Raw genomic sequence first — 22,541 nt, 5'->3', positions numbered from 1 at the left:
CTGTTTGTGGTTGCTTTGGTTTTTTTAGCAAGATTAGCCCTGAGCTAACATCTGCCACCAATCCTCCTCTTTTTGCTGAGGAAAACTGGCCCTGAGTTAACATCCATGCCCATCTTCCTCTACTTTAAATGTGGGACACCTGCCACAGCATGGCATGACAAGTGGTGCATAGATCCGCATCCAGGATCTGAACCAGTGAACGTCCGGCTGCTGAAGTAGAACATGCAAACTTAACCTCTGCGCCACCGGGCCAGCCCCACAAATACCGTTCTTTTGAACGGGGAGGGAGAGAGCAAAAGGGAATCCTGTGTGACCTGATTAGCTCATTAGTTTCTAGTTCAATGGTTGAGAAAATGACTAATTTGTTTGTTTGTTTGTTTTTAGTGTTGTAGCTGTAAAAAAAATATCTGGGCAGGGGCCCACTCTTTGGCTCAGCACTTACATTCGCACGTCCCGCTTCAGTGGCCCCAGGTTTGCTGGTTAGGATCCCAGGTGCAGACCTAGCACCGCTTGTCAAGCCATGCTGTGGCAGGCGTCCCACATTTAAAGTAGAGGAAGATGGGCGCGGATGTTAGCTCAGGGCCAGTCTTCCTCAGCAAACAGAGGAGGATTGGTGGCAGATGTTAGCTCAGGGCTAAATTTCCTCAAAAAAAAAACCCAAAAAACTGGGTGGTGCATTTATACAATTTTAAGTATATGCTTATGGTACATGAGGTTTCTCAGTCTGGTCTTAAATAGATGGCATTATGCTGCTATGGCAGAGTGGGGATAGTAGTTTGACTCTTAAGAAAAAAAGTTAGTACTATAAAACACAGAGGACCTTTAAAATATCATAGTCTTACAGAACCAGTTAATTTTGAGGAAAACTCTATCTCATGATCTGTAATAGGTTCTATAATTTATTCTACCAAATCAGAATCTAGACGTCTGAATATTTTTAGAAGCTCTCCAAGTTCTTTTTAAGGAACAAAGTTTGAAAATCATGGAAAAGATAAAGACAGAATGTGTAATTCAGTTATTTTAATGTGAGAATTGTGAGATGACAAGGTTTCAACATGTTTTGAATGAATGAATTGTTGTGATAGAGGTAGTTCAAAGTGGTCCTGGATTGCCTAGAAAAAAATGGCTATATGGTTCAGAATCAAAGAAACGAAAGGAATAGTGAGGAGGAAGAGAAATTACCAACCTGAGTTGACACTTGATGGATGAGTACCCGTTAGCTTGATGGAGAAATGTCAAGAGACCTTCAGGGAGACGGAACAGCTTTTGCAGAGGTATAGAAAGAAAAAGACAACTTGTCATATTGGTAGCAATGAAGCATTGACCAACTGGAACTTGGGGTTGGAATTGGGGATTTTTAAAAGATGACCCTAGAGAGAAATAGAGAGGCATTTTAATGGAGCTATGGGTTTGAGAATTCAACAAAAAATGAATTAAGGAATTTTCTCAATTCACTCAACACATGGGTACTGAGTACTTAGCATGTGTTCAACACTGTGATAAATCATGGCACAAAGGCAAGATATCACCCCATCCTCATGAAAAGACACTGTTGTTAAAGGAAATAAAATACAGATATTTATAATGCTATGAATGAAACAAAGAGAGTTAGTGATAGAAAATGTAAAGATTCACCCACCGGATCAAGAGTAAAATCCAGCCCAAAGGCCTATGAAATGACAAGGTCAAGGGTTGATATGTTCTAGGCCTAGAATGGAGGACACTAAGTATAGAGCAAGGAGGAGGGGCACCCAACGATGTCCAAGAGATGGGAGGAAATAGACCATGCAAGTCTTTGTTGTTCTAGGTTATATCCTGGTTAAATCTCTTTATGCAGCACAATAGAATAAAAGCACTTTATAAAATCAGAAAAGCAAGTGTATTAGCAAAAGCACCCTAGGGAATCATTTGTTCCTTTTCTACATGGTTTCCGGGTTGTTGGGAAAGATACTCTTGAGAGATGTCAAATTGTAGTCTTCCATATGGGAGAAAGCTTCATCAAAATAAATGGCTGTTTTGTTGCAAGAGACCCATCCCCATTTCTCTCTTCATATTTCTGACGTGCAATATGTAATGTGTCTTGCAGGGATACTAAGCTAAATACACATTTTTCACTGAATACAAGAATAAACTGATGCTTCTAGCGAGTGCTATGTTATTGGGATGAGGGAGAATTGTTTCATCATTTTTTTAAGGTTGATCTGACAGAGGCAGTTATTGCTGTCCCTAGACTTCTGATTTTTTTCCCCCTCTTTTCACCTGTATACATTAGCTTTTTGAGCAGGTTCTTTCTCTCTGTATTTGAAATGAGAAGCTCTTAAGATGATACCTTTGTAACCCAAGTGAATAATGTTGTAGAATAATCAGGATTTGATGGTTACATGAAATTTTAAGGGAAAAAGATGACTAAATCTAGAGAGAAAAATTTTGTTTTCTTTTCAGTAACAGGTATTCTAGCCAAAAAATATAAGTGGAAATTTTTGCAGGAGACACTCCATCTGTGCCCCTTGAGATCCTTGAAAAAGATCCTATTCTTGACTCCAGCCCCTCCTAGCCACAGTCCACAGGCAGTCCTGCAGGCCCAAGGATCCAGCAAGAGACACTCCTGTTTACATCTCAAGATATCCTGAAATGTCCCTGTACTCAGCTCTATACCCCTCCAGTTGCAGTCAGGGAGCAGTCTAGGTGGACCAGCGTCTTAGCAAGAGACATGCCCATCCATGTCTCTACAGCCAGGTCTGCGGAACTTAGTCTTGGCTGTGTACCCTGAAACAGCTCTGGAACTCGGTTCCAGCCCCTCTTAGACATGGTCCAGAACCATTCATGCCCACCCAGGACCCCATCCAGTGACCTGACAGCAATCCTCCAAGGGACCTGGAGGGAGCCACATTCATCTGTGCATCTGATAAATAGACCTGCTGTCTGAGGACCCAATTGTATACCCTGAAGTGGACCCTTGTCCCAGGCCGCACTTTGAATGAACTCTAAGACAAGTCATTTGAAAATAGCCAGTGAGAAGGACAAAAAGATAAAAGAATGAAGAAGAGTAAAAAAAGTCTGCATGAATATAGGACAATATCAAGTGAGCTAATATTCGCATCATGGGAGTCTCAGAAGGAAGAGAAAGAAAGGGGCAGAAAGCTAATTTAAAGAAATAAATAATAGCTAAAAACTTCCCAAATCATGGGAGAGAGATGATATCCAGCTACAGGAATCTCAAAAGACCCCAAGCAAGTTCAACCCAAACAAAATTACTCTGAGACACATTATAATCAAAATGTTAAAGTCAAAGACAAAGAGAGAATTTTGAAAGCAGCAAGAGAAAAATGCCTCATCATATACAGAAATCTTGCAGGCCAGAAGTAAGTGAAATGAAAAAAAGAGAGCAATACAATAACAGTAGGGAACTTCAGTACCCCATTTTCAACATTAGAGGAAGTATCCAGACAGAAAATCAATAAGGAAACAGTGGACCTGAACAACACTATTGACCAAAACGACCTAACAGACATAAAGAACATTCTATCCAACAGCACCAGAATACACATTCTTCTGAAGTGCATCTGGAACATTCTCCAGAATAGATCATATGTTTGACCACAAAGCAAGCCTAATAAACTTAAGGAGATGAAAATCCTATCAAGTATTTATCCCAATCACAATGCTATAAAACTAGAAATCAGTAACTGGAACAGTACTGAAAAATGCATGAATATGTGGACATTAAGTGACATAATCCTAAACAACCAACGGTCAAAGAAGAAATCAAAAGGGAAATCAGAAAGTATATTGAGACAAAGTAAAATGAAAATACAACAGACTAAAACTCATGGGATGCAGCAAAAAGGACTTGTAAGAGGGAAGTTTATAGAAGTAAATGCCAACATTAAGAAAAAAGAGAGATATAAAATAAGCAACCTAACTTTACACCTCATTGAACTAGAAAAAGAAGAACAAACTAAGCCCAAAGTTAGCAGAAGGAAGGAAATAATAAAGATTAGAACAGAAATAAATGATATAGATACTCGAAACACAATAGAAAAACATAAAACTGAGTTTTTTGAACAGAGAAATAAAATTGGCAAACCTTTAACTACAAAAGAAAAACCAAAATTAAAGCTGTAGGCATCATATTCCTTGATTTTAAATTATATTACCAAGCTATAGTGTTGAAAACAATATGGTAACAGCATAAAAAAAGACAAACTGACCAATGGAACAGAATTGAGAGCCCAAAATCATCCTATGCATATATGGTCAGCTAACCTGTAGGTGACTTTCACGTCAGCTGTTATGTACAAAAGAGCATCTACATTCACATTGCTGTGAGAGGTACTTTGGGTGATACGAGCATGAATTGTTTTCTACCCTCTCTTCCTCCCTCCTTCCCTCCCTCCCTCCCTTCCTCTCCTTTCTTCCTCCCTCTTCCTCCTCCTTCCCTTCCATCCTTCCTCACTTCTTTCTTTATCTTTCTTTTTTCTTTCTTCCTTTCTTCTTTTTCCTTTCCTTTTTTCCTTCTTTCCTTCCTCCTTTCCTCCTTCCTTCCTTCCTTCCTTTCTTTCTTTCAATAGGGGAAGAGACATGTGGTGGATAAAATCAAGACTGAAAGGGGCCAGCCCCATCGCATAGTGGTTAACTTTAACATTCTCTGTTTCAGAGGCCTGGATTTGCCGATTTGGATCCCAGGCATAGACCTACGCCACTCATCAGCCGTGCTGTAGTGGTGACGCACATATAAAATAAACGAAATCAGCTCAGGGCTGATCTTCCTCAAGCAAAAATGGAAGATTGGCAACAGATGTTAACTCAGGGCAAATCTTCCTTAGGTGAAAAAAATTAAGAATGAATAAAGACTCAGAATAACTTTACTTTTACACACACATACATGCATATATATATATATAAATATTTTTATATAATAAAGGAGATACAAACTATGAACAAGAGCTAGGAGCTTTCTAGAAGGGGGATCAGGCTATCTAATTTGGAAAACTTTGTCCTCAGGGAAAGTTTTGTTAATGATGCCACCTGAGATGAGCCTTTAGGGAAAATGAAGAAAAAGCTTTCCAGGTAGCAGGGAGCGTATGAGTATGGTATAGTGGTCAACATCACAGGCTTTGAAGTTATAGGACTACTACAAGACCCAGTTCCGCGACTATATTAGAAATTTTATATCTCTATTTTTTCAACTGAAAATTTAAGTAAAATTTTAAAAATTATAAGTATACATTGCCATAACCATAAGTCATGAGGATTCTATTATCTGATTCATACGTATTTGCCTTGAAAGCTCAGCTTAAATATCATTCACTCAAACAAATCTTTGACTTAGCAAAGCTTGGTTAGTGTATTCTGTTTTGTGTTCTCTATAAGTATCTCAATTGTGAAATTTCAAATGCTAGCAATTATATATTTATTACCTGTTCTTCTAATTAGACAGTGAAGCTCTATCAAAGAAGGTTCATGCCTGTCTTCATAAAAGACGCCAGCCCCAGTAGAGTGCCTGGCACTTGAATCACTTGTTGCTGACTGGCTATTGTCAGAGACCTATGGTAGGCATGTCATATTTTCAGAAGGGAAAAATCACTCCCTTTCAGGTGATGCTGGCCTGAAGTCCAGGATAAATCAGTCTGAAATATGAATCTATATCTGACTTTTTCAGTGAAAGAGGAATAAAGCATCATCTTATGGAAATTTCCATGTGACACCAAACAGTAGCAAAAGAAATTCAAGTGAGGGATTATTCAGGACCTGGAAAAAGATCCTCAACTACTTTCTCAAACAGCCTCAGAGGGTTAAAAATAACAAATTAATGTGCAAGACTATTGGACGAAAAACTTGTGTCCCCATAAAGATAAAGACATTGCAAATCACACTGTCTATAAACTGGATTGCAATCTATGAGGAACCTGTCTAACACGCCTCAAACTAGTAAGACAAAAAAACAAAGAAGAAATGTGATGTGTATCTTTTTCAGGTACGCCTTATGAGGTATGGCAGGGAGGCAGTCATATCTGTCTAAATATATCAGAGACTGGAGCTTGGTGACATTTTTCTGTTGGAAGCAATTCATTATTAGTTCCCTGCAATAGGAAAGCAGTGCACAATTGGCATTAGAAATGTTTTAAGGACTTGAGCAATTGATTTATGGTGAGATATTACAGCAATTAAATATGTGCTATGAAAAGAATATAAGGTATATAACTGTCTAATATTTGAGGCTTTTGAATATTAAGAAATAAAAGGAATTTTTGAGAAGATAAAAAGGATGTAATGAAGAGTAATGAAGTGAAATTGAGATTATAGGTGCTTTTGCCAGGGAACATATTCCAGAAGCTGTCTTTCTGGGTGAATTAGTTTCCTCTGGCTGCAGTAACAATGTACAACAAATTGGGTGGCTTAAAATGAAAGAAATTTATTATCTCACAGTTCTGGAGTGTAGAAGTCCAAAATCAAGGTGTCAGGAGGGCCACACACTCTAGGGCGAGGTTCTAGAATCTATCCCATGCCTTTCTCTTAGCTTCTGGTGTGGCCAACAATCCTTGGCTTCCCTTGGCTTGCCGGTGCACAATTCCAATCTTTGCATCTATCTTGACATGACAGACTCTCTGTCTGTGTCTTCACGTCATCTTCTTATAAGGAAGTTGGTCATATTGGATTCAGGGCCCACCCTACTCTAATATGACCTCATTTTAACTAATTACATCTGCGACGACCCTATTTCCAAATAAGTTCACATTCTGAGGTACTGGAAGTTAGAACTTCAACATATCTTTTGGGAGGATGCAAGTCAACCCGTAGCGTTGAGTACTGATGGTAAGAGGAAAGGAATTGATATTTATTGCGTACCTTCGTAGGAGCAGGTCAACCTGCCCCATACAATCCTTACAAAAAGTCCTGTGAGAATGTACTTATGGGAAAACTATAGCTTGTCATAACTAAGCCAAAGTCAGCCACTTTAAGAAGTGGAGGAATTGGAGTTCAAACCTTGACCCTTTTCTTGGCATTTTCTCATGCTATCTCTGACAGAGTGGCTTTCTTAAATCCCATGGTACACTGTGCATTTTTCCATTTAGGTTTCCTATTTTATTGATACAAATTAATAAGAAAATAGTTTTCATTTTTATTAGCCATTTAAAAACATATCTGAGAAGTAGTAATGCAGAAGTATGTTTTTACTATTTTCTTTGGAAATGGCTTGAAGGTCTTTTTACAAAGTTTGCTGGGGCTCAAGAGACCCATGTTGTGTGGGTGCTCACCTTAGCCTTGGTGTGAGCCCACAGCCAGAGTGAGAAGTACAGTGTCCACTTTCATGCTTCTCTAAACAGATGAATGTTGAATCTCTCGTAGGCATTGCTATCTCAAGCTACATTATTTTATCTATTCATTCATGTATTTGTTACATACACATTGAGTTATGTCTAGTACACTCCTAGGCATTGGTGGTAAAATCTCAGGAAAGTTACCAGCCCTTTGGAGTGTACGTTCTAGCTAGAGAGTCAAACAATAAATCATAATCAAGCAAATAAGCATAATTACTCAATGATGCCATGATACTAGGAAGAAAAAGTTGAGGTGATGTAATAAGAATGATAGAGCACTGCTATGAATAGAGTGGCCAAGGAAGCTCACTCTAAAGAAGTGACATTTAAGCTGACATCAGAATGATCAACAAGGAGTCAGCCACCAAGGGGAAATGTTTTCCAGGAAAAAGACAAACCAAATGCAAAAACTTGAAGCTCTCTATGTGCAAAAAGAGTTGTAAGATGAGTCAAAGATGACACTCCCTGTGATTCTTTAGGATATTTGTTTCTCTATTTGTATTTTAGACACTTGACCCTGGTGGAAGTAAAAGGAGAGACTCAATGAAACCAATCTTAATAAAAAGGGAGATTGCCGCAGTGATATTGCAATAGCAATACGAGCCTGGACTAGGACTTGTGGAATATAAACCTGGAGAAGGATGAAGTGTTTGAGCTGGGAGAAGTGAACCATCACAGCAGGAAAACTGGACTGGGAGACACTCAGGGTCTGAAGAGGAATCATGGTTATTGTGATTAATGTGTAGTTGGACCCGATTTACAGAAGACTGCCAATGCCAGATTAACGTTGCTTCCATTTTGAGACCCATTCCCTGGGTAAGTTTATCAGGCAAGAATTATGGGGAATTAGCCTAGGGCATGGGGAAAACAGAAGTGAGAAATCTAAAAGACCTCTCTAGTGATGGCTTAACTGACCAAGGAAAATCGGGACATGTCATGGTGGATGGCAGAGGTCAAATTTTTTACCTTTCCTCTCACTGATGATAATTATATGTCATAACGCATATTGTAATTGTGGAAGTGCCAAGACAGATGACCTAATAGATATTTTCAATTTGTAATTTCTTTGCTGCAAAATTAAAGTATTAATCAAACTAAAAGCCTGCTAGGCTGGTTAAAGGTTGACTCTGCACTGAATGGCCAGAGGTAACAGGGCTGCCTCTCTCTTCTATTTATTGATGTCCTCGCACAGGTCCTCAAAGAGGGTCTGTGAGACCTCTGTCAGCTCAGACAACCCATTTTCTATTCCCCTTCTTGTAGTGGGAGTGGGTTTTCACAGGGATGTTACGTTTACATGTAGTACAGTGAGAATCTGTATAAGAGGACAGTTGAAGGTAAGGGTTTTTGATGGAAACCATACTGTAGAGAGAGAGAAACAAAATAGTTATTGCCTCCCCAGAATTCAAAACTACCATATCTGGCAAACGTGTGGCTCAGTTTTTAAACATTTTGAAATGTAAAGAAAACAATATTGATTCTTGAAAGTGCCTGATGTAATAACTAGCCAAATTACTGCAAAATATCACAGTTGTCTATACATCTGTTCCTCATTTTGTATTTATTTTATTATTCTATACTGGAACATGGTACACCATTGCCATGTATGCAAAAATGGGATTTTTAAATACTTTTCAGTATTTTTAGCAAGTGTTTTCTGAATTAATATAGAAGTTGGTTTATTACAATACTTAGAATTTATCATGTGGTTTGTCACATTCAACAAGTTGAGACTGATATATTAGATCAATTGATTTTCTAAGTCCAGGAATAATTATGCAGTCAGGAAATAAGAAGTCAAATTAAAAGGAAAAAGGAAATCTGTTTATTCACAAAATCATCATTTCTTATTTATATGTGATTGGAGGTTACTAGCAAGGCTAAAAAGCTATCCAAGTAAAAATATTCCTTAAAATAACGAATTCCATCTCCAGAGCACTTTTGCATTATATTCTAGAGAATGTCTCAAGCACTTTATGTACAGGATCTCATTAAAATCTTGTTTTACTAATGAAGAAACTGAGGTTCAGAGATTAACAATTATTAGTTGTATTCTTATTAACAGCAACAAGTTTTGTTGCAATTAGTATATTATTGTTATAGATATTCTCAAAAGATGGTAGCTATCAATACTTTCCTTCCCTTTGTGTATGTTTGCTTCTCATTTCAAGATATAGAGTCTAATTCTCTTCTGTTTGAATATGGACTGGCTTGAATAACTTGCTTACCCAATAAAATTCAGCAAACATGATATTTTGGGAATTCCAAGGCTACATCTTTAAAATATTGTGCTTTCTGTCTGTGTCAACCTTGGGATATTCCCTCCTGGAACCCAGCTGCCATGCTGTAAGAAGTCTAAGCCACATAGGGAGGCCAGGCACGGACAGTCTGGTTGACAGCATGAGCTGACGTCCTAGCTAAGTGCTGCCATAGACTACCCAGCATGCAACGGAAGATGCCTCTGGGTGTGCAGCTGAATCAAGCCTTTAGATTTCCATCCAGAGATGCCATCCAGCTTCAATTGCAAGAGAAACCCAAATAGGTGTTCCCAGCTGAAAGCAAGGATGCTCAGAACTGTTAGAAATAACAATAAATTGTTTTATTAAGCCACTAAGTATTAGGATTGTTTATTATGAGCAATAGACAACCAAAACTATAAATAGAATTTATTGTGGCATAGGGCTAAAACAGTGATATGAAATATCTGATTTAATTCTTGTAATAGGGCTACAAATTACATACTATTATTGGCTTCATTAGACAGGTGAAAAAAAAAAGAGGCTCACAAAAATTAGTGCTTATCTAAAAGCCACATGGATAGTAAGTGAATCAAATCCCCACAATCTGACTCTAGGCAATGCTCTTGGCTGCCATGAAAAATAATCTCACTTACGTTATAGAGTTGAGATTCCCTCTACTTCCACCTATATTTTTCATCTGTTTAACCTAGTTCCAACGTGAATAACTATTATCCATTGTGGAGGAAATGTTCCAATTGCTCTTTTTTACTGAGTGGTCTGTGCCTATGATGAGGTTTTCCAGTGTGATGGAAGTGGTACCCAGGCAACAATGGAGACTGCATGGCTGAAAATTCAATGGGAAGCTGATCTCAATGGGAGAGACAATGGAGTAAGTCTTGTTTGGCTGAAATGAGAAGTGTCAAGATAAGACAGAACGAAAAAAAGAAGAAGAAAGATTGTCAGCTATAGACTTAGAAATCTTAAGGCCCAGGCACGAGAACATGAAACTGCAAAGTGAGTCAGTCACTGGGGGGGTGGATCTTGGTCAGCCTGCTGAAAATAAGACATTTGTTTTGTCCCAGACATGATGGGAAGCTGCATTTGAATGGTCAGGAAAGATAATATCAACCCTTTCCAGATTTTAGGAGAGTTTCATGCTCTCCTGCTCCAAGACACCCTCCTCCTCAATTTGAATCAACTCAGCTGACGCTCCTTAAGGTATTTGCCATCAGCTGCCATGCTTCTCCTGTATGTGCACATGCAATATAAAATCAAATCCTTTTTTGCACAAGGATGATCACTTTCCTTTGAGCCAGAAGGAACTTTGTGTTTCTGAATTTCTTGTAATCTCCCAGGATCAGCTTAGATAAACTTTTACTTCCTCCTGGTACATTTCATTCAGAATTCCCTATGGCCCTGTCAGACGGTTCCATAAACAGATTTCTAAGCACATCATCCACTAAAAGGCTCAGCAAGAACCCCCCACCTCCCCAAACTCACTATACCATGATAAGAGGAGAAAACATAATAAAACAAACAATGAACTGGCAAAAGCTAATTTGTTAAAGAACATAAAAAAGAAGAGGGGATGAAACTGGCCGCAGATTTCTTTCTCATCTTTGCCTTGGAGAAGATACATGTATACTTTGTATTTCATTCATTGGGTTAGGAGCATAATAGTTTATTGCTCAGTGCTCACAGTCATGAATACCAGTAATCAGTTCTCTTCAATCAACATTAATCTCTTTATCACTTCTGCATCTATTAATAAAGCTCTGCACAGAGTTATTCATCCCAAACCTACCTCCACCCTTGACCCCCAGAAAATGTCTATGGATGTTGCCAAGAAAAATATTTTAAGCCAAAGTCAGGGGTATTTGTGAATTCCCTGTGTGAGAAAAAATCTGCTTTTGTATAGTTTTTCTCTCCAAATGCTAAGAGCACAGTAAAAAACAGATCTCCCTTAGGAGGTATAAATTATGCCTATCCATAAGCAAACAAAAGGGGCACTGAGAAATGGCGGGTTCTCCACAGCCTCCAGAAACTTCTCATAGTTTTCCTTGCAGATAAATACAACTAACCTTTTTCATTGTGTTTTGGAATTTCTAATATAATTGTTTCCAAAACTGAATTCTCAAATTGTGGATTTATGAAATACAGTTTCTTGGATAAATGTGGTCCCTACTGTGAAGGCCTGTGAAGGGTTACTTTCTATTTCTTTTCATTAACGAGTGAAATGTTCGCAGTACTCTAGACTTTGTGCTAATGCAGATTCTTCAATAATAAAGATCCTGACAAAAAACGTGTTTTCTATTTCACTCCAGTGTTCAGCCCATAGTGACTATTGACAAATACCAACGGCTGAGCCGTCAGTGTGAACCCAGTATGTTCAAATTGGGATAGACAACAACCTCCCTTTAGGAAGGTTAAAATTCTATTATTTGTTTTGCATTCTTAAAACATGTGTATTCTTTCTTTATGGATTCATAAATGCCTCTGTCTGCCAGTACATATCTATGGTTATCTCTTTCCTCAACTCCTTAGTAAAGATACACAATTAATGTTTTCTTTGCTTCACAGTTATGAAGAAGCAGATGACCATCGTGAGTAAGTGGACATCTTTCTTTACAGAAGTAGCACTCTCTACCCAGGTATCTCTTTCATCAAAAAGTAGTAGAAACCAGAGTTAAAGAGTTACATTTATATACTATGTTATTATGCAAGTCAAATGAGGGGTTGGGGAAAGAGAGAGAGAGGAAGAGAGAGAGGATTAGTTCATTATTTCATGTACAATATTATATTTGAAATCACTTCCCATGCAAATCTGGATTTTCATTTTTCATAACCTAGAATCCATCTGGAAACAGAGCACTCATCTTCGTATAGAAGGAAAGAAGCCTTCTTATAGGTGGTTGTTGGATGAAATAATGTAGAAAAATGGTGAGACCCGTACCAGCAACCACACAATGACATTAGTATTCCAATATATTATCATAGTGTAGGTCAAATGCTGTTTAAACCTATGCCTTTCTAGCAAGGTCGCATTCTATCCAAACATCTGCAGACCCTGTCTGATGGATCCTTGGTTCTCAGAAACGCATAATATTTCAAAATTTCTTAACATGGCGGTAGCAAAGTCAGCCCTTTCCGGTATATGCTACTGAATTGAACCTAAAATGGTCTCCCAGATTAGTGTATATTTTGTGCCCTTTTGTTGCTGTTGCTTTGCCAATAACAGTTTTAGATATACAGAATCTTTTCAACACGTTAGATTTAAATGGACAAGAAAATCATTAGTGTAACTTTGTGGCAAAGGTCAGGAAGTGAATGAGAGAAGAAAAGAAAATAAGACATTTGACTACAAGTCACCAGTCTCTGTCAAACCAAGGCTCTATTAGAAAAGTAATTTGATTGTGATCCTGCATCTAAGATCCCCAAGTTTTTTCTACCATGTATGTTTCCAGTGTTGTTGTCCCTATTCTTACGTCTTTATATACTCTATAAAAATTTACAAGTCTATAATATGCTTCTGCCAGAAAGGTGACCCAGTTTTCAATAGATTTGTAAAGGGATCTTTTGCAAATAAGGCTAAGGATCCTGGCAAGAGGACACATGTCAGAATCCCTTGTAGGAAGGCTGTTTAGGTAGTGAAATGTGTGACCTACTCTGTCAGTCTTCATAGATTGATACCCGACTCGTGATGTCCATCAATCACGATCTCAGGCAAGCTACTTCACTGTTTTCCGACCTCCCACTCCTTATCCAAGGTGAGGTGACCCAGAATACCTACTTTTTAGAGTTATTTTGAAGAATAAATATGTTAAAATAGACAAAGCTGTTTGAGCCTTGGCTGGCATGTAGAAAGTGGCATGTCGATGTTAGCTCTCATTATTTTAACAAACATCATCTTTTTATCTAGGGTACCCTTCGAAGAACTCTGAATGTCTTTTTTATATCATTTCCAATCTCTTCTAAGAGAGAGGGAAAATTCAGCTTCCCCTTTCAAGAATTTGGAGGATGCACAAGTAACTAGTACAAAAATGTTCAAAAAATCTGTTTAGGAGGCTAAGTGACAGTTACAGAAATTAGGGGCATTTTGTTGCCAAAGACCTTAGCATGTCAAACAAGCTCTGATTTGAATTTTCAATTTCTTTCATAGTTATGTGCCTAAACTAGTTATTTACCTGAATGAGCTTCATTTTTCCCCATGAGAAGCAATGTTCTTATCATAGTAGCTACATGAAGTCACTGACAGTGGGTTGTCAATAAATATTTATTATTCAAAAATAATTGTTGAGCTTTTATTATGCAGCAAATGCTGATAGGTGCCATGCATGCAACCTTGAACAGGGCCTTCATGGTCCTTCTGCTGAGGAGCTTTTCTCCTAAATCCCTGTCTGTGTTAGTTTTCTATGCCTGCTATAGCAAATTATTAAAAACTTCGTGGCTTAAAACAAAACACATTTTCAATTTTATAGTTCTGAATATCAGAATGCCAACATGCGTCTCACTGAGTTAAAATCAAGGTATTAGCCAGACTACATTCCTCCTGGAGGCTCTAGGAGAGAATCTGTTTCCTTGCCTTGTCCATCTCCTAGACACCACCCCATTTCTGTCTCATGACTCCTTTTCTCCATCTTCAAAGCCAGCAACTTTGCACCTCTTTGACCATTCTTCTGTTATCACATCTCCCTCTGACCACAGCCTTTAAGGATTCTTGTGATTACCTTTGGCTCACCCGGACCATCCAAGATAATCTCCCCATCTTAAGGTCCTAAACCTTAATGGCGTCTGCAAAGTCCCTTTGGACATGTAAGGCTATATATTCATATGTTCCCGAGATCAGAGTGTGGACATCTTTGGGAGAAGTTTTGAGGAGGAAGACATTTCCTCTACCCACTCTAGGTCCTTCTGGCTGGGCTATGAATTAAATTGACATGAGACAGAATAACAGGAGAAAATCAAACAAAGTTTTATAACATGTATACATGGGAGAGACTCAGGAAAACTGAACAAATCACCAAAATGGCAGAGATTCTCTTCTTAAATACCATCTTCAGCTACAGACAAAGGAGTATGTTGGGGGTGGGGGAAGTCAGATATGGCAGATGACCAGAAAAGTACAGTAAGCAAGAGTAAGGTTATTGTTACAGATTTAAGTCCTTGCCTTCCACTTTGATAAGAGTTTCTAGAGATAAGGTCACCCCCCCACCTTCTTCCTGGTACAGAGAGGGACACACATTTTCAGATGGAGATTTCCCTTACAAATGTAAATGTCTCTTACAAAAGGTCACTTTTACTTTTCAGAGTTTTTCTCATGTATGCAGTTTTTAAAAGTAACCAGCCCAAAAGAATCCTCATGCCAAAGAGACATATTTTGGGGTGGCCAATTCTAATCCCCCACAAAGGTCATTATTCTGCTCCCCATATATCATTGCTCAAATTTAAAAATTTCAGTAAGTTCGTTTTGTCCTGAATTGAGGAGGCCAGGAAGGTACTTACTGTTTGGTCACCAATACGTAAGGCACCTTCATTAAGTCTGCTTAAATGCTTTATAGAGATGTCAGCCAGGCCAGGGCAAGGTATATTTTTTGTTCCAGTTTCTCCTAACCCCCACTGTGAAAAAATTATCTCCACTGTTGACGTGCTTAATTACCCACGTTAAAGGGCATTAGGCAATGATACTCTGTAATGCTTGCCATGAGGAGGGCCATCCTTTATCATTAGCAAACTGCTTAGTGGTGAGCTCACAATTGTACATCTTACCTAGCAGATATTAGTAGCCCACTTATCAGTTTTTCTAATGAGATGAGTCATGAGGTAGGGATGGCAATGGGAGGAGGGAGCTGTGTTAATGTTCCAAGGGGACTAATTAGAGTCAGGTGAGATGTGGAGCAAGCAACCCAGGTGATTTCAGTCAGAACCCACGTGAAAAGCTCTAATTAACAGCAGTGATAGATTTTGCGTTAAGACCGCTGGAGAATACATGATGCTCAATTTCACTTTCCTGACCTGTGGCCAGATGATGTCAAGTCTCAATGCATTATTTTTTAAATGAAGGTAGAAAAATGCCCCCTTTTTTGTGGTGCATTAAACATAACGCCATGTAAAAACCAAGAACATTAAAAGGATATACTAAGCAGAGTGGGAGGTCAATGCCAAGAAGGTAGTTAATTTCAAGGTATTAATTTCATTGCAATAGATAACTCCCAGTGAGCCTAACAAAGAAGGTGTTAGGGCCAGAGGACTCTGGGAGACAGAGGAAGATGGGGACATTGCTCATCTATTCTAACATCTGTGACTCTCAATACACAACCCAATTCAGGAATAATTTAGCTGAGGTGCCATCCTAAAACCACACAAGCTTTAAATTTATCACTTCAGCAAAGTTATTGTTCCTTCAAAAAAAGGTATACAGGGTATTTTAGCTGCAGGGTGCATAAGTAGAGAAAGTGTTTCCAGCAGCGATTCTCTGCCTTTCTACAAAATTAACTGCACAAGAACCGACCATGTAACTGTATGACATTTAGTTTTTCTAATCTGTTTAATGCCATGGTTTGCACATGATGTATTCTGATGTGCTTTTGTGTTTCAGATACTAAAAAAGCACATTAGAAGTGCAGTAGGGATTCTTTTACAGACAATATAACTTGTTACAAATTGCATTTTCAGAAAAATTATACCGAAAAATCCAATCTTATCTTATGATTTTCTCCGTCAAAGTTACATTTTACCTCCTCCATGTCTTCTGTCTCTTGTGTCTAAGCATCTTCTCTTTGGATCTTCCTGACTCATTCTCCTTTTCTCTGTGCCCTGTGCTAAATGAATTCAAATCTATTTTTAAGGTAAAACCGACAGCACTTGGCGATGCAGTCAGCATTTATGTGATGTTAAAGCTTGCGCGGATGCTGGGCAAGAACTTTTGAACACAATTTTGACTCAAGTATAGATTTCAATTCTGTAATCTCTTTTGGTTCCCAGTAAAAGTAGATTCTGTCCTTTAGCTCTCTGTACTCAGCATGAGTTTATAAAATGTCAAATTAGTAATAAAGTAGTTCATGTCCATTCTTCCGTATTTTCAACAGGCTTATTTATGAAATTATGACAAATTGAAATTCAACCTCCCAGAAAGCTTTATCATCCAAGCTGAAAGTCCCAATGATATGTATATATGTGTTGTGTGCTCTCCGTATACACACTTTACATTTTACAATATATACACACACGTAGAGAAATGTGGAGTACCTATACTTGTTTTTGTCCACTGGTTCTACTCCCTTCTGGAAATCATACCTAGATGAAGAGTCTTATATTTTAAGGGAGGTATAAGTTTTTGGATTTTAATAATCCCCGTTTCCCTTTTAATTCTGAGGAATTTCTCTTGTTAACTTTTATTTATTTATTCTTACTTTTTTACCCTGTCTTCTCATTCTCTTCTCCTACTTACAAGAGATAGGGGTAATGTTCAGCTACCATTGTCAATAATTTGGAGGGTATACAAATAAATAATACAGATTAAAGACCTATGTAAGTGGCTATTTCACAGTTTAAAATTCAAGGAAATTCAAGGACGTTAGCACAAGATACTAGTCTTTTTTTTTTCTGTAAACGAAAGCCTGTACATCACTGAAGCAGAGATACTTTGAATAGTTAGATATCTTTGGGGCCATTTTTCTTATCAAAGCCCTGCTTTCAGCTGGAATGATCTTAGGCTGGTATTGAGCTAGGCCCTCCCATCTGCGGTCTCAGGAAACTCTCAGGGCAGGCCCACATCTAGGTCTAGAGTGCAGACTCTCGTCAGCAGATCTATACAAAAATTTAGTTCATTTCTTAAAGTCATGAATTAAATAAATCACTTGAACAGCCATGCCTGATGAATTTCGTAACTTGAAAGAGTGCATCTGCCACATCAGTTCCGAGGAGGAGGATAGGAAGGGATGAATTGCATTGGGAGGACCAGGGGCTCCATCTTCTTCTTCTTCTTTTTCTTTTTGGTGAGGAGATTGGCCCTGGGGTAACATCTGTTGCCAATCTTCCTCTTTGTTTTTACTCCCCAAAGCCCCAGTACACAGTTTTATATCCTAGTTGCAGGTCATTCTAGTTCCTCTGTGTGGGATGCCACTACACCATGGCTTGATGAGCTGTGTCTAGGTCCATGCTCGTGATCTGAACCAGCAAACCTTGGGCTGCTGAAGCGGAGTGCACAAACTTAACCACTTGGCCACAGGGCCAGGCCCCTCTATCTTCTTTCAAGATTAAGAGAAATTAGGGTAACTCTCCAATTTCTGCTGGTGTTTAAATGTTTTTAGCCCTGTGTATGAATTGGAGAATGTACATTTTTAAAATATAAATGACAGTACACAAATGAAATACAAAAATTACCCAAGACCAACAGAAACTTTAAGAAATTTAAATGGTATAAAAGGACCCCAATAACAGAGCCGTCCTCGTAGTATAATCATTAAGAATTCAAGATCATTTCTTAGAAAATCACGAGCATTCCACATTTTATATCTGTGAAAATATTGGAAAGGACTGGTTTATGTCTTGACAAAGCTTTTCTCCATAACCAAACTCTACTCAGGCTCCTCCAAGCTCTTTTTCAACTAGGCCTGGACTTTTGGACTTCCGTGTTCATCTCTGCATCACCCACTTTTAGCACAAGTCATGCTAAGTCAGTTTAGCCAGAATCTCCCATCTTCGATATCGGATCATCTTTCATAACTGCTTGGATTCCTTATCCTCCACAATCCCCCGGGGGAGGTCTGGTCTCCCTGGCCTGCCTTCAGCAAGAATCTTGTTAGGTTAGCTTAGCCGGAATCCCCCGTTACCCATGATGTTTCTGTTAGGAATTTTCCATCTGCTGACTCCCACTCTTGCTCCTTGCCTATAAACTCTCACTTGTCCATGGTGTATTCACAGATGAGCCTACTCGCTCTCTACCATGGCAAGACAGCATTGCAGTGGTCCCTACTACTACCTACCACAGTGATCCTCCTTGTATCCTCCTTGTACAAATGTCATGAATAATGTTTTCCATAACAGTCTGCAGATGCCCAACCACATTTACCATGCTTGTCATAGTACCTGAGGACATGTGTGTAGACATGCCACATTCAGGTATACAGTGATGATTTTTGAACTTACAAAGTCTTCAGGTTCTCTGGATCAAGTTTCTTTCCAAGAGATTGGACTGATTGGAAATTAGCCAGAGAAAAGGATAATTAGAAACTATTATTGAAGTAAGAAGGATATATCAGTAAATAGATGTAATACAAACTTCCTCTGGAAGTGGATTTGGGGAAGAATCACCTCCTGTGCTTAGTTTTAGAGTAAAAATGGTTGACATGAGTATCCATTTATAGATTTCTGCAAGAGGAAGAAATGCTAGAACAAATTGTCTGAGGGTTCCGTGATGCCAGGGATGGTGTCTGTCTTGCTCACACTCCAACATCAAGAACTACACCAGTGCTTGTTTCATCAGACATAGTCTTTAGCAATAGCTTAGAGATACTACTGGAATTGTAAATATTCCAAAAAGCAAAGAAGAACCCTATACCTTATAATACAGACTGACTTTTTGTTTTTGTATGGATTTTGAGAGAGCTGATACATCCAAAGCTCTGCTTCTAGAAAGTGAAATTTCCCCACTCGGTGTTTAGAGGTGATGTGCATACTTATAACCATCACCATAAAAAGGGTTCTGTAGGTTATGAATTAATTTCAAATGTGATATTCAATTAGCCATATGGCAAGAACACTTCAGATTCATCATCAATGCCCATTGCTTTACTGTCAAACATTTTCATTAAGGTTAAGATTCAATAATTGACAGGGATACAATTTTTAATTGAAGATCAGTGTATAAGTCCTGGGGATGTAAATGCCAGAGGAATTGAATCACCTTTGATGACTTCCTCTAGCCAGATACTAAAGCTTTAGAATAATAACATTCTTCCTTTGTACTTCCAGTACAAATCTTGCAATGCTAATTTTCTTTGTGGTATTTCTTTTAAAGGCAAGAAAATATTGCTTGGTGATCAAAGTTCCCTAGTTCCCAGGTGTTGGGGTCAGTGAGAAGGGTCCCCTGCTTGGATAAATTATTTCCCAAAGTTGAAAACATTTTCAAGGAAAAGGCCTCATTTGCAACTTGTCATTTGGGGACAAAGCACTAATCACATAAGAGGTTTCTTTGAAAGAGAATGTAAACGCAGTAGAAAGTTCTTTTGGGAAGGCTTTGAAATTGTTAAGGTATTTGGAAACTGATGAATTAAACTTCCTTCTAGCCTAAACATCTTACTTACCACCCCTCCCTAGGAACAGGTTTCCATAGCATTAATTTCAGAGAGGAATAATTATTTCCTAACAACAACACAAAGAATTGTGATTCAGAATAATCAGTATTAGTGGAAAAAATGACCTCATGGGTCATTTCTTTCTCTGATGTGCTAGTAGCTGTGTTACTCAGGGAAGCCAACCCCTCTGAAATTTTGCTTCATTATAGATAATATTGATCATACATATTTCATAAGATTATTATGAATATGAAATGAAAGAATGTGTGGTGTAGTACGTAATTGCATAGGCTAAAGTGTGAGGCCACCTGGGTTTGATTCTTGTGTTTCTCCAAAGAGTAGTCCTTTGACTTGAGCAAGCTTATCATTGGCTATGGCATTTAGTCCTCCCCTCTGTAAAATGGCTATGATATGGTCACTTTTTGCATAGCGATGTTACGAAGATAACATCAGAAAATATATAAATAAACAGGACCTGGTCAGAATCAATAAAAGTTAGCTCATTTTACCATCTCATGCATTCTCTGTCCTCAATAAATTTTCATTATCATCTTCTTTACTCACATTTAATACTTCTAATTCAAAATAAATAGTATGCACTCAGGGTCAGAAACACTGCTTTGCTACTTTACTTCCAGACTTGCCAAGGGCATTTTAATTTGTAATTTTACTTGGTGTATTTGTCACATATTTTCTCATTTAAGGAGAAGTGGTTTATGCCTCTGGCTTCCCAGTGGGCATTTTCCTAGCCACTGTGCTGATTTCTTTTGAAGTGGCTAGGGCTGAGAACGTTGATAACAGAGAAGACAGCTAGTAGCTTTGTTTTGACAGTGAAGCTTTCTGCCTACCATGTCTACAAGGACAGACAGCTTTGCAAATGCACAATTAGTTGAATGGAAAGTGATCATTTGAGTCTAAGCAAGGTCAACAGAATATGGAAATGTCCACCAAATTGTGTTTGTTTTACTTTTTTCCTCCATCTACTTAGATCAGCTGTTGGAAACTATAAAGTACTCATATGACAAGTGGCATTTTACATTTCCATTTATCATATTGGCTGATATAGGGGAAGAAGAAATTTTCATGGAACTTTCTAGGTTCTTCTGGCTGGTCTAAGAATTAAATTGGCATGAGACTGAATAACATGGAGAAAATCAAAAAAGTTTAATAACATATATACATGGGAGAAAACCAGGAAAACTGAGTAAGTCACCAAAATGTCTGAAGCCAGAACCTTAAATACCATCTTCAGCTTTGAGACTGCAAAGGGGAGGAGGGCAATTCACATGGAGATGGAAAAGCAAAAGTTTGGTAAACAAATGTTTGCCATGCCTTGCAGAGACAATGGGACATGGAGAGGACCTTTGATCAAATGGGCCTTGCTAGGTTCCTCCCTGTCTACCTCGCCTAGTTCATACTATACTATAGTTCTCTATGGTGATAGCTCCTTCCTGGAACAGGCCTTCTATCTGAAATTTTTTTAGGCAGTTAGTGGAAAGTCATAGTTTCTTCCTGAGCCTTTGTTCTTAAAAGTAATCAAGCCAAAGGGACACATTTTGGGATGGCAAATTCTGCAGCCCTACACTCACAAATCATAGAGTATTTTCCTTAGATAGAGCATTTGATGCATAGGAAACAATCAATGTGATATATTTAAAAATATTGACTCAGCAAACTAGAGACTTGGTAATGTCAAAGTTTGTGTGACACCAAAGGCAACTCCTTTTTATCATTACATTATTCTGACTTTCTGATTGGAATAGGCAATTTAAGACAGTGGCCTTGCTTAACATCCTGAATTTGCCACTTTGGGGTAACATGAGCTCACTATGGTTCAATTTCCTCTTCTCTAAGATGGAAGAAATAATGGCACTTACCTTGGAGAATTTTGATAAGGACTGAGGTAATGTACAGTGACAGTAAGATGGCAGGAATTCATCTACCTCCATTAACAGAGGAAGCTGAGACATGTTGAATTTCAATATGTTATCCAGGGCACACACAAAAATGGAGCAGCATATTTGAAACCTTAAACTCAAATTGCTGATACCTATCCTTGAGTTGTTTACCATCTCATCTTCCTCCTCTCATTCCTAGAGACACTATCAAGATTATATCCTTTAAATAACAAAAGGAAAGGATGGAAGGAAGAAAGAAAGGAAGAGGGGATAAAAACCTGCAGATATTTAAGTAACTCTGATAATTTTCAGACTCCATATGGCTCAGGCTATTAACAAATTCATATTTAAAGAAATCAAATATGGGACTTCACATGTCCCATTGATTGAATTGATTGATAATCAATTGATTGGCAATCAATAGCAATATGAATTGTGATTTTTTTTTTTCTTTTTCCTTGAAAAGAAGTACGCAAGTTTTATATATATAGCCCTTGGAAGATCTCTAGACATTTTCTTTAGTCATTGTGTCCATTCTCCAAAACTTGCACACATACACAGCAGCTGATGAAAATTGTTGCCACTCTTTTAAACATATTTGTGTCACCACTACAACACACTTCCCCTTTCACACCCCACCTCCTTGGAGAGCCATACCCTGACTATAAATGATAGGCTGGTGAGGTTCATGATGTTTGAACTTACTTGGAGGGAAGTGTGCAGAATCTCCTGTAAAGCAAACTTTTTTATTGGTTTGTTTTTCTCACAAGGATGTCATTTATCAAACGA

The 22,541-nt window shown here is 38.3% G+C and overlaps 1 long non-coding RNA gene across 1 annotated transcript in view; it reads right to left on the bottom strand.

Annotated features, from left to right (window-relative positions):
* The window catches only part of LOC139082201 (uncharacterized), an 88,806-nt gene that overhangs the window by 32,170 nt on the left and 34,095 nt on the right, over positions 1–22,541 (bottom strand). The gene's annotated exons all lie outside the window — the stretch shown is intronic.

The sequence above is a fragment of the Equus przewalskii genome, chromosome 3 (assembly GCF_037783145.1).
Source record: "Equus przewalskii isolate Varuska chromosome 3, EquPr2, whole genome shotgun sequence".
NCBI classification, from domain to species: Eukaryota; Metazoa; Chordata; class Mammalia; order Perissodactyla; family Equidae; genus Equus; species Equus przewalskii.
This window is presented reverse-complemented; position numbering and strand designations above follow the sequence as displayed.